Below are 12,340 nucleotides of genomic sequence, written 5' to 3'. Positions count from 1 at the left end.
CTTATCATCTCTAACACTGGGTTTAATCCCAAGAACACCAAAGTAAGTTTATTTTCATTAAAATCTCTCAAGAAACTCCACTAGGGTTTCAGACTAAAAATCCTCATAGCTCAAGATATAACCGTGGATTTTAGAAGATAATTGGAGATTTGGAATCCTCGCATCGTAGGCTCCAAGAATCCTCCATTTATTTTCTGAAATAGAGGTACGTGGGGTTGTCTCAAATTTCATGGGCATGATTTTTGAAAAGAATTTACTCAAGACCTTTCTATCTATACGTATACATATCTTTTTACAAGTGGGGTTTTGTTTTACTATCAATAACATGTTTTGTGATATTGAAATATCATGGGGTTGTTGGCTTTCATATATTTCAATTGTTGAATTGTGAACATGTGATCTGAATTTCAAAAAGGTGCGATGTATATGAATTGTGAATTCTTTAAATCCCCCATGATAATGTTTTATACCCCACACTATACTTGTGTTAAACCATCGAGAGCATGAGTTTTTGCAATTGACATGATATTAATCATAAATGATAAGGTTTCTTGAAACTATTACATGTTGAGAACCATGGTGTATGTGTTTGATGTGTGTGAAAGATTTATATATGTGCATTTTGTAAAGGGCATGAAAAGTTGAAGAATTGATATGGTACTATGACTTGCAAGTCAATGGTATGACGATACTATATAAATGTAAGCCATGACAGAGTTAGAGTTTGATTTAAGAGAGTTAGATGGTTACCCAAAGAAAGTACGAGTTGAAAGACTCTATGCTAGAAACCGTGATTTGCTGACACGAGATTATGGTACCATGCTTTGTGATCTTGTGTACCTTGATTCATGTCTTCCCAAATTGGGACTATGGTTAGGTGCCCTGCTTTATGGTCCTGTGCACTACCATGACATGTTGACTTGATTAGGGATTTTGGCACCGTGCTGTGTGATCTTGCATTTCCCCCTTATAGATACTCCAATCCTTGCGGCAAACTTGGATTGGGGGCTTGGCCGCCGAGTCAAGGGCAGGTTCCATATAGCCCGTGGAATTATAGATTATAGGGTGTACCATCTAGCTAAAAAGTAAGACAAAGAGTGAGTCAAGGTTTCAAAGAAATGTTTCAAAGTCTTTAAAATGCCCATGTGATTTTTTACTATATGATATGTTTATGAACTGTTTTAAATTACTCTCATATATGTTTATTATAAATGACTATTTTGGATTAGCTCTGCGTACCAGTACATTTGTATTGACCCCTCCTCCAACCTCTCAGGTTCTGAGGCACAGTCTAGGGGTTAAGATAAACAGTAGATAATTCAGACAACAGAAGAGATTGTGAAGTGGTGAGCCTTCTATATTTCGGAAGGCCTAATGTCTTACAGATATTCATCATTCTACAGTTTTGATCTACTGGGGGCCTTGTCCCAGACTTTAGATAGTATTGTTTTAAGATTTAGTATAGATTTCGCAGACTTAGTTAGATGTTTTTTAGATATTGTTGGAGTTTTCCTTCATTGTTAAACTAATTTTAGAGTATGACCATGTTTTCGTATTCGATTTATAATTCCGCATTTTTCTTTTATTATATGAATGTTGTGCATGATTATCAGATAGTGTGGGACATCCAGGCCTTCATGGGTCGAATGCTCGTCACGGCCAGGCCCTAGTTTGGGTCATGAAAAACTTAGTATCAGAGCATGGTTTATGGTCCCAGGGTGTCTGTGAAATCGCATTGGGTAAAGTCTTATTTATGGGTGTGTAGCGCGCCCAACTTATAAGCTGGAAGCTAATAGGCGTTTAGGAAAGTGTTTCCCCTCTTTGTGATTTAGTTTGTGCTTTAGAGTCTGAATTAGAGTTGTCCCCTAATTAGTGATCCATTGTATTTCAGAAAATAGTCATCCCTCCTCGTCGTTCCAGCAACCAAGATACTCAGGATGATGAAGTCTGCCCCACTCATGGCATGTGGACCCTTAACAGAGCCACACCCCAGAACCTGTTCCTACTCCGGGAGTACCTCCAGTCCCGACCAGTCCTCCTCGAGCTCTGAGGACAAATGTTAACCATCCCCAGTCTTCTCAGAGGGACATATAGAATGCAGAATTCAGGCAGTCCATTCACATGCTTGCACAGCTGGTAGCCGCGTAGACTCAGAGGTCAAAAGATACTGGATCTGCATCTGTCACTTTTGAGGCCACTAGGGTGGGCCAGTTCATAAGAATAAACTTGCCCAAATTTTCTGGCACTAAAGTAGAAGAGGAGCCCCAGGAGTTCTTAGATGAAATAGCGAAGATTTTCAGAGTTATGCATGTGGATCAGGTGGAAGGGGTTGATTTAGCAGTGTACCAACTTAAGGATGTAGTGAACCAATGGTACAATGAGTGGGAGGATACGAAAGGGGAGAGTGCTGAACCCACAGTTTGGGATGAGTTCTTGGGAGCTTTTCTTGACCAATTCTTTCCTCTAGAGTTGATGGAAGCCAAAGTAGAGGAATTTATGAATCTTAAACAAGGGAAGATGAGTGTCCATGAGTACACTCTGAAGTTTAATCAACTAGTTCGTTATACACCAGAAATGATAGGAAATATGGGGGCCCAGATGAGGAAATTTGCATTTGGCCTTTTCGATGATCTAGCACTTGAATGTCAAGGGGCAATGCTAAATAGGGAGGTGGACTTTGCTAGATTGCCAGTCCATATGCAATAGCTAAAAGAGAACAATAAGAAAATGTCTGAATGTAGAGAGAAATATAGCCAGGTGAAGAAAGCCAGAACAGCAAATTAGAACCACAGTCAGCCACAGAGTGGTAACTGGGGCAGTAAATGGCAAAACAAGAAGTTTTGGAGCAAGGCGCAGTCTGCAGCTAGCGCCCCAGTGCCCAGACCCCCAGTTGATAGGCGATCTCAGAGTTTTCAGACTAGTCAGGGACCCAGAGCTTAGGACACTCAGTCGTAGGCCAGTGTGGCGCAGCCCGCCAGATCTTTTCCCTGTTGTAACACCTATGGGAAGAATCATCCTCAAAAGTGTTACTTCGAGAGGAGAAATTATTATTCTTGTGGTCAGGTGGGACACCTTCAGAGAGATTTTCCTGATACAAAAGTTAATGTTGGGGGAGCCAATTCATAGGCAAATTCTTCTGCACCAGTACCTTAGAAGGGAGCCACTTCGGCTGCCGAGAGAGGTTGCAATCAGATCTATGCTTTAACCAATCGCCAGGAGGCAGAGGCCTCTCCAGATGTGGTCACCGATATGTTACAAATCTTTTCTCGTGATGTATATATGTTGCTTTATCCCGGGTCTACCTTATCTTATGTGACCCGATATGTGGTTGTTGGTTTTGGGTTTGAGCCTGAAGTCATTACCGATCCTTTCTCTATCTCCACCCCAGTGGGTGATTTTATTGTGGGTAGGAGGATATATAAAAATTATGCAGTGTCTATTCTTAGTCGGGATACTGTGGCAGATCTTATAGAGCTTGATATGGTTGATTTTGATGCTATCCTAGGGATGGGCTGGCTCTATTCGTGTTATGCTACACTAGACTGTAGAACCTGGAAGGTTACCTTTTGTTTTCCGAATGAGCCAGCAATAGAGTGGGAAGGGCACTCTTTAGTACCTAAAAGGCACTTCATATCTTATCTCAGGGCACGTAAACTCATTTCCAAAGGTTTCTTGTATCATCTTATATGGGTTAAAGATTCTAACACCGAAAGTCTTCCTCTTTAGTCTATTCCTATAGTGAATGAATTCCCAGAAGTTTTTCCAGATAATCTCCCAGGAATTCCACCTGATAGGGAGATAGATTTTGGCATTGATGTATGCCAAATACCCATCCTATTTCTATTCCGCCATATAGAATAGCTCCTACAGAGTTAAAAAAGTTAAAAGAATAGCTAGCAGATCTCCTAGATAAAGGTTTTATCAGACCTAGTGTTTTTCCATTGGGTGCACCTGTACTTTTCGTGCAGAAGAAAGATGGTTGCCTGCATATATGCATAGATTACCGCCAGTTGAATAAGGTCACAATGAAAAATAAATATCCTCTTCCTAGAATCGATGATCTTTTTGATCAGCTTCATGGTGCTAAGTGTTTTTCTAAAATAGACCTTTGTTCGGGCTATCACCAGTTGAAAGTAAGGAAGTTAGACATTCCTAAAACAACTTTCCGAACCAGATATGGTCATTATGAATTCTTGGTCATGTCCTTCGAGTTGACTAATGTTTCTGCAGCTTACATAGACCTAATAAACAGGGTTTGTCGTTAGTTTCTAGACCTATTTTTCATAGTTTTTATCGATGACATCTTGATCTACTCCAAAAATGAGGAGGAGCATGCCAATCACCTTCGGATTATTCTTCAGACTCTCAAAGATCATAAGTTGTATGCAAAATTCTCTGAGTGTGAATTCTGGTTGAATGCTATTGCTTTCTTGGGGCATATTGTGTCTAGTGAGGGGATTCGGGTTAATACCCAAAAGGTTAAGGTAATGAGGAAATGGACCAGACCCACGACTCCAACCAATATTCAAAGCTTCTTGGGTTTGGCGGGTTATTATAGAAGATTCGTAGAGAGTTTTTCTTCCATAGCTGCACCACTTACTAAGTTGACTCAAAAAAAGGTGAAGTATTTTGGTCTGACTCTTGTGAGGATAGTTTTGAGAAGCTGAAAGACAAGTTGACTACTGCTCCTATTTTGACTCTTCCAGAGGGTACAAAAGGTTTTGTTGTATACTGTGATGCATTCCGAGTAGAACTTGGGTGTGTTCTTATGCAACACGGTAATGTAGTGGCTTATGCATCTAAGCAGTTGAAGGTGCATGAGCGGAACTACCCTACTCAGGACTTGGAATTAGCGGTTGTGGTTTTTGTACTTAAGATCTGGCGATACTATTTGTATGGGGTGCATGTTGATATATTTAATGACCATAAGAGTTTATAGTATGCTTTCTTACAGAAAGAGTTGAATCTCAGGCAGAGACGATAGTTGGAACTTTCAAAAGACTATGACATAAGCCTACACTAGCATCCAGGTAAGGAAAATGTGGTACCCGATGCCCCTAGTAGATTGTCTATGGATAGCCTCTCTCAAGTTGAGGAAGGAAAGAGAGAAATGATGAAGGATGTTCATTGACTTGCAAATCTTGGAGTGCGACTCTTAGATTTAAAAGATGGAGGGGTGATGGTGCATAAGATAGCTAAATCATCCTTTTGTGCAGAAGTTAAAGAAAAGCAGGCTGAAGATCCTATCTTGATGTAGATAAAGAGTGATGTGGGTCAGCAGAAGGTGATGTCGTTTCATATTGGCGGTGATGGAATTTTGAGATATCAAGGTAGGTTGTGAGTGCCAGATATAGATGGTCTGAGGAAGAGAATCCTTGATAAAGCTCACACTTTGAGGTATGTTGTTCACCCAGGCTCTACTAAGATGTACCATGATATGAAATCTATGTATTGGTGGAATAATATGAAGCATGATGTGGCTGACTTTATTTCCAACTATTTAAATTACCAACAAGTTAAACTAGAGCATTTGAGGCCAAGTGGTTCTTCCCAAGAGATAGCTTTACCCTTGTGGAAGTGGGAGATAATTAATATGGACTTCATTACAGGGCTTCCGAGGTCCCGAAACTAGTATGATTTCATTTGGGTAATTGTAGATAGGCTAACCAAGTAAGCCCACTTTCTACCTGTCAGGACTAACTACTCGGGAGAGGATTAGGCCAAGTTGTTTATTGCCAAAATAGTTCATTTGCATGGGGAACCTGTGTCCATCATATCCGACCAAGGTACACAGTATTCTTCTCAATTTTAGAGGTCTTTTCAGAGAGGCTTAGGTACCTAAGTAAACCTAAGCACTGTTTTCCACCCTCAAACTGATGGGTAGGCTAAGTGCACCATTAAAATACTTAAGGACATGTTGAGGGCCTGTGTGATTGATTTTAAAGGAAGTTGGGTGGAGCACTTACCCCTAATAGAGTTTGCGTATAATAACAGTTTCCATTCCAGTATTAAGATGGCACCATTTGAGGCGTTGTATGGAAGAAGATGTAGGTCACCAATAAGGTGGTATGAAGTGGGTAAGACGCAGATGTTTGGGCCTGATCTTGTTCATCAGACAATGGAGGATGTGAAAGTCATTAGAGAATGACTTAAGATAGCCCAAAGTCATCAAAAGTCCTACGCCGATGTTAGGAGAAGAGGTTTAAAGTTTGAGGTTGGAGATTGGGTGTTTCTCAAAATTTCTCCCATGAAGGGAGTCATGCGGTTTGGGAAGAAAGGTAAGTTCAGTCCTCGCTACATAGGACCATATCAAATTTTGAGAAGGGTAGGTACAGTCGCGTATGAGTTAGAATTGCCTGCCAGTTTGGGCTCCGTTCATCCGATTTTCATATATCTATGTTGAAGAATTGTATTGGAGACCATTCTTTAGTATTGCCTGTCGAAGAAATCAAAGTGACAGACTCCTTATCCTATAAAGAAGAGCCTATAGAAATTTTGGATCGCCAAGTTAAAAAATTGAGAAACAAAGAGATTGCCTCAGTTAAAGTGTTATGGAGAAACTAGAAAATTGAAGAAGCAACTTGGGAACCCGAAGTTGACATAAGTACTAGGTACACAAACCTTTTTGACCCAATGGATGAAGAAATGGAAGGTACAATCCTTTCCTTATTCTTTCTATGCCTTAGTATGCTTAAAGTCATGCTTGTTTGTGTTTCGCATAAACATTCGGGGACGAATGTTCCCAAGGGGGAATATTGTAACGCCCAAAAAGTTTCCAAGCTAAAATTTGTCTCTAAAAGTATCAAGCATGGGATTCTAGAGTGAATTATACTTAACTCCCTATGGAATTATTTAAATTTTAACTTTTCATTACTTAGGTGACTGAATAAGCTTTCCGTTGATATAAGATTCGTCCAAAACAAACACCCGGTGAGGGGGTTATGGCTATTTTATGTGCTAGTTGTAAAACATTGTCATTCAGGTGTTTAGCGCATCGTGGAGGATCCCAATTTTGCATTTGTCAATTTCCAGTGAGACTCCTCGATAGTGGCACATCACAGAGTGAGATAATTTCCCGATTGACAATTTGTAGTGAGCCACCGCGATTATGGCGCATCGCGGTGGCCCATAAAATCAGGCACTAGTTATATTTTTATTCCGTCTCATTAAGGGTAAAAAACTCATTTAGTTAAATTTGTATGGTTTTAGAAACCTTGAGAGGTTTCCATGTGTTAAAGCAAAGTCTCTTGAATATCTGAATCTTGAGAAATGCTTTAGATTAGAGAAATTTCCAGAAATCCTCAAAAGAATGAATCCTAAGTTAAAGATTAAGATGAGAGACTCTTGGATAAGGGAACTGTCATTATCTATTATTCAGCAGTACCAATCTTGTGGTACAGATCTTGATTTGAATTCTATGGATAACCTTGTAGCTCTTCCAAACAGCATTTATAAGTTGACAGGTTTGGTGAAGCTTAATGTGTCATTCTGCTCAACACTTGAAAGCTTCCCAGAAAATATAGGTGATTTACGAATGTTGAAGGAACTTAATGCCAGCTTTACTCTAATCTCATAGCTTCCGCCCTCCATTGTCCTATTGAAAAAACTTAAATTATAAAATCTTGGTTACTGCAATTTAATAGATAGAGGACTTCTCGAAGACATTGGATGCTTATACTCTTTGAAAGAGTTGTATCTCAGATGAAATGATTTTGAACATTTGCCTTGAAGCATAGACCAACTTGGTGCTCTTCGATCCTTAAAATTATTAGATTGCACGAGGCTTACACAGTTGCTAGAATTTCCAAAGTGGTTAGATACAATATATGCAGATTGGACCAATGATTGGATATGTAATTCGTTGTTTCAAAATATCTCATCACTGCAACATGACATATGTGCTTCAGATTCTTTGTCGTTAAGAGTGTTTTTAAGTTGGGAGGAGGACAGCCCAAGTTGGTTCTATCATCGGGGAACTAGTACAAGTGTATCAATCAATTTGCCTGGAAATTGGTACGTAGGTGATAACTTCTTGGGATTTGTTGTATGTTGCCCTGGCCCCTTAATTGACATCACAGCTCACTTGACTCCAATATGTGATGATGGGATGTCTTGTATCACCCAAAAACTTGCCTTATTCAACCATTCAGAAAGTTATCCCAAGTTTAATTTTTTCTTGGTACCTTTTGCTAGCTTATGGGATAGATCTAAGGCAAATAGAAAAACACCAAATGACTATGGGGTCATTACATTAACCTTCTCGGGAGGAAAGAAGCATTATGGATTACGTTTGTTGTATAAAGATAATCCTAAGCTCGAAGCCAGTTGCTCCTCTTCTAACAAACAATCTAATATTAGTGGGAGAGTGGCCAGGTTCTTCCCAAACTTTTCAGTACTTTCTTGCAAACCCAGGAATTTATCTTAATTACTATAGGTAATATTCTTGTAATGCCCCAAAAGTTTCAAAGCTAAAATTTGTCCCTAAAAGTATCAAGCATGCGCTTCTAGAGTTAATTATACTCAACTCCATGTGGAATTTGTTAAATTTTAAATTTTCTTTGATATACGTAGGTGACTGAATAAGCTTTCCGCTGATATAAGATTCATCCAAAACGAACACCCGATGAGGGAGTTATGGCTATTTTATATGTTAGTCGTAAAACATCATCATTCAGGTGTTTAGCGCATCGCGGAGGATCCCAATTTCGTATTCATCATTTTCCAGTGAGACTACGCGATCATGGTACATCACGGAGTGAGACAATTTTCCAATTGGCGATTTCCAGTGAGCCACCGCGATTGTGGTGTGTCGCAGTGGCCCATAAAATTGGGCACCAGTTATATTTTTACTCCATCTCATTAAGGTTTGAAATGGTACTTCTCCAACCCCTTTTCATCTCTAACACGGGATTTAATCCCAAGAACACCAAAGTAAGTTTATTTTTATCAAAATCTCCCAAGAAACTCCATTAAGATTTCAGACTAAAAATCCTCATAGCTCAAGATTTAACCGTGGGTTTTAGAAGATAATTGGAGATTTGAGTCCTTGCATCGTAGGCTCCAAGAATCATCCATTTACTTTCCGAAATAGAGGTACGTGGTGTTGTCCCAAATTTCATGGGCATGATTTTTTAAAAGAATTTACACAAGACCTTACTATCTATCTGTATACATATCTTTTTACAAGTGGGATTTTGTTTTAATATCAATAACATGTTTTGTGATATGGTTTGAAAGAAATATTGAAATATCATGGGGTTGTTCGCTTGCATATATTTCAATTGTTGAATTGTGAACATGTGATCTGAATTTCAAAAAGGTGCGATGTATATGAATTGTGAATTCTTTAAATCCCCCATGATAATATTTTATACCCCACACTATATTTGTTTTAAACCATCGAGAGCATGAGTTTTTGCAATTGACATGATATTACTTATAAATGATAAGGTTTCTTGAAACTATTACATGTTGAGAACCATGGTGCATGTGTTTGATGTGTGTGAAAGTTTTATATATGTGCATGTTGTAAATGGCATGAAAAGTTAGAGAATTAATGTGGTACTATGACTTGCAAGCCAATGGTATGACGATACCATATAAATGTATGCCATAATAGAGTTAGAGTTTGATTTAAGAGACTTAGATGGTTACCCAAAGAAAGTACGAGTTGAAAGACTCTTTGCTAGAAATCGTGATTTGCTAACACGGGATTATGGTACCATGCTTTGTGATCTTGTGTACCTTGATTCATGTTATCGAAAATTGGGACTATGGTTAGGTGCCCTGCTTTGTGGTCTTGTGCACTACCATGACATATTGACTTGATTAGGGATTTTGGCACCCTGTTGTGTGATCTTGCGTGTCCCCCTTATAGATACTCCAATTCTTGCTGCAAACTTGGATTGGGGGCTAGGCCGCCGAGTCAAGGGCAGATTCCATATAGCCCGTGGAATTATAGATTATAGGGTGTACCATCTAGCTAAAAAGTAAGACAAAGAGTGAGTCATGGTTTCAAAGAAATGTTTCAAAGTCTTTAAAATACCCCTGTGATTTCTTACTATATGATATGTTTAAGAAATGTTTTAAATTGCTCTCATATATGTTGATTATAAATGAGTATTTTGGATTCGCTCTACGTACCAGTACATTTGTATTGACCCCTCCTCCAACCTCTCAGGTTTTGAGGCATAGTCTAGGGGTCAAGATAAGAAGTAGATAATTCAGACAACAGAAGAGATTGTGCAACGGTGAGCCTTCTATATTCCAGAAGGCCTAATGTCATACAGATATTCATCATTCTACATTTTTGGTCTACTGGGGGCCTTGTCCCAGACTTCAGATAGTATTGTTTCAAGATTTAGTAGAGATCTCGCAGACTGAGTCAGATGTTTTTTAGATTTTGTTGGAGTTTTCCTTCATTGTTAAACTAATTTCATAGTATCACAATGTTTTCGTATTCGATTTATAATTCCACATTTTTCTTTTATTATATGAATGTTGTGCACGATTACCAGATAGAGTGGGACATCCGAGCCTTCATGGGTTGGATATTCATCATGGCCAGGCCCTAGTTCGGGTTGGGACAATTCTGCTATTTGTGTTCTCTTTTCTTCTATTAGCTACAAAGTTGTAACACCCCATATTTCGGGCTTGGACGTAAACCGTTATTTCTATGTGTAAATAATCCAAAATCCATAAATCCAATGTGAATGTAATGTTTTAATCAACTATAAAGTGTGGGAATCTAGTTGAGCAAGAATTAAGATCATAGAGGTCTCTTAACTCAAGGACGAGTTGAAAGCCTTCCTATCGATTGAGTTTTGGTGAGCGTTTAAACTTGGATAAATTTCAATCAACCATAACTTTTTGTATATATCGAATTAGAGTGTCTACTATATATCAAATGAAAGTTCTATGAGTCCTCTTTCGAACGCCACCAATTTTGCCTAAATCCAATATCGAATTAAAAAGTTATGGCCCTTTTACAGTGAGCTATCCGAAATGCCAAAGTGCGACGGGAAGGCCGACGGACCGTCGGCCAGTGACAGACCGTCACCCCAACTGTCCTAACTAAGGCAATAAGTCCATTTTCTGGCAAAAAACTGATGGTTTGGGGAATGGTCTATCCCTGGGGTGATGGTCCATCGCCCAAACTGTCCTGAACCTCCGTTTAGCGATCTAAAGCCGTTTTTAAAGGGATTTTTGGGTCTTTTACACTTTTTTTAATGCATAATTACATCAAATCAAAGGACATAACTCCTCATTCATCCATATCATCAAAATTAGGATTTTCCTCAAGAACAAAGAATCAAGAACCAACCTCTAAGTTCAAGATTTCTAAGGAACGAATCGAGATTCAGGTTCTTCTCTCTAAAATAATTAATCTAAACTACGTGGCGTTGTCCTAAATCGCATGGGCATGATTTTGATACGAATTTAAACAATAATTTTTAATAATTATGTAAGTATGTATGCCATTATAAGTGGGGTTTCATTTTAACACAAAAAGCATGCATTGTGATATGGTTTTGAGAAGAATATTGAAAGATCATAGGGTTGTTTGCTTATATATCTCAATTGTTGAATTTGTGGACATATGACTTTAATTTTAAAAGGTGTTATGAACATGATTTGTGAATCCATTATTCCTCATGATGATGTTTATGAACTCCACATAATGCTATTGTTAAAGTATTGAGAGCTTGAGTTTTAAAATCCCTTTTTATCAAGAAAAAATGTGTTTGGATAATTTTCTACTACTTGGTAAATGTTGAAGTTTCTTGACTATTTCTTGTTGGGGAATCGATATGCATATGTTTGGTGTATGGGAGTCTTATTGGTGTTCATATAATGATTTGCATAAAATGTGTGGAGGAATTGCCTCGAATGAAAAAAGGAAGAGTATTGTGAGTATGATACATTTTTTGTCTTATATCAAACTTAAAGCTTAAATTGATGTGAGTTAGATGGTTACCCAGAGAAAGCATGTGTTAGATGACTCTATGCGGGAAACCATGAATTGCCAACATAGGAACTTGGTACCCTGCTCTATGATCTCATGTACCTAGTACTATGTCATCCCAAATTTGGATAAATAGTTAGGAGCCCTGCTTTGTGATCTTGAGCTCAACCAGGATATATTGACTTGATTGGGGTTATGGCACCCTGCTGTGTGATCTTGTGTGTCCTTTCCTTACTAATACTCCAATATTGGCGGCAACTGAAACTTGGCAGTTGGTGAAAATGTGAAATTTTAGGGTGTACCATCTAGCTCAATAGTGTTGCCTTTTTGTTGAAAAATCATTATACTATGCCCATCTGTTTTTGAATGATTTTG

At 38.6% G+C, this 12,340-nt stretch overlaps 1 pseudogene; it reads left to right on the top strand.

The window, feature by feature from the left end:
• LOC107849375 overlaps positions 1–8,425 on the top strand; it is a 32,592-nt pseudogene extending 24,167 nt beyond the window's left edge.
• Positions 8,426–12,340: the final 3,915 nt, after the last annotated feature.

The sequence above is a fragment of the Capsicum annuum genome, unplaced genomic scaffold (assembly GCF_002878395.1).
Source record: "Capsicum annuum cultivar UCD-10X-F1 unplaced genomic scaffold, UCD10Xv1.1 ctg81929, whole genome shotgun sequence".
Classification (NCBI taxonomy): Eukaryota; Viridiplantae; Streptophyta; class Magnoliopsida; order Solanales; family Solanaceae; genus Capsicum; species Capsicum annuum.
This window is presented reverse-complemented; position numbering and strand designations above follow the sequence as displayed.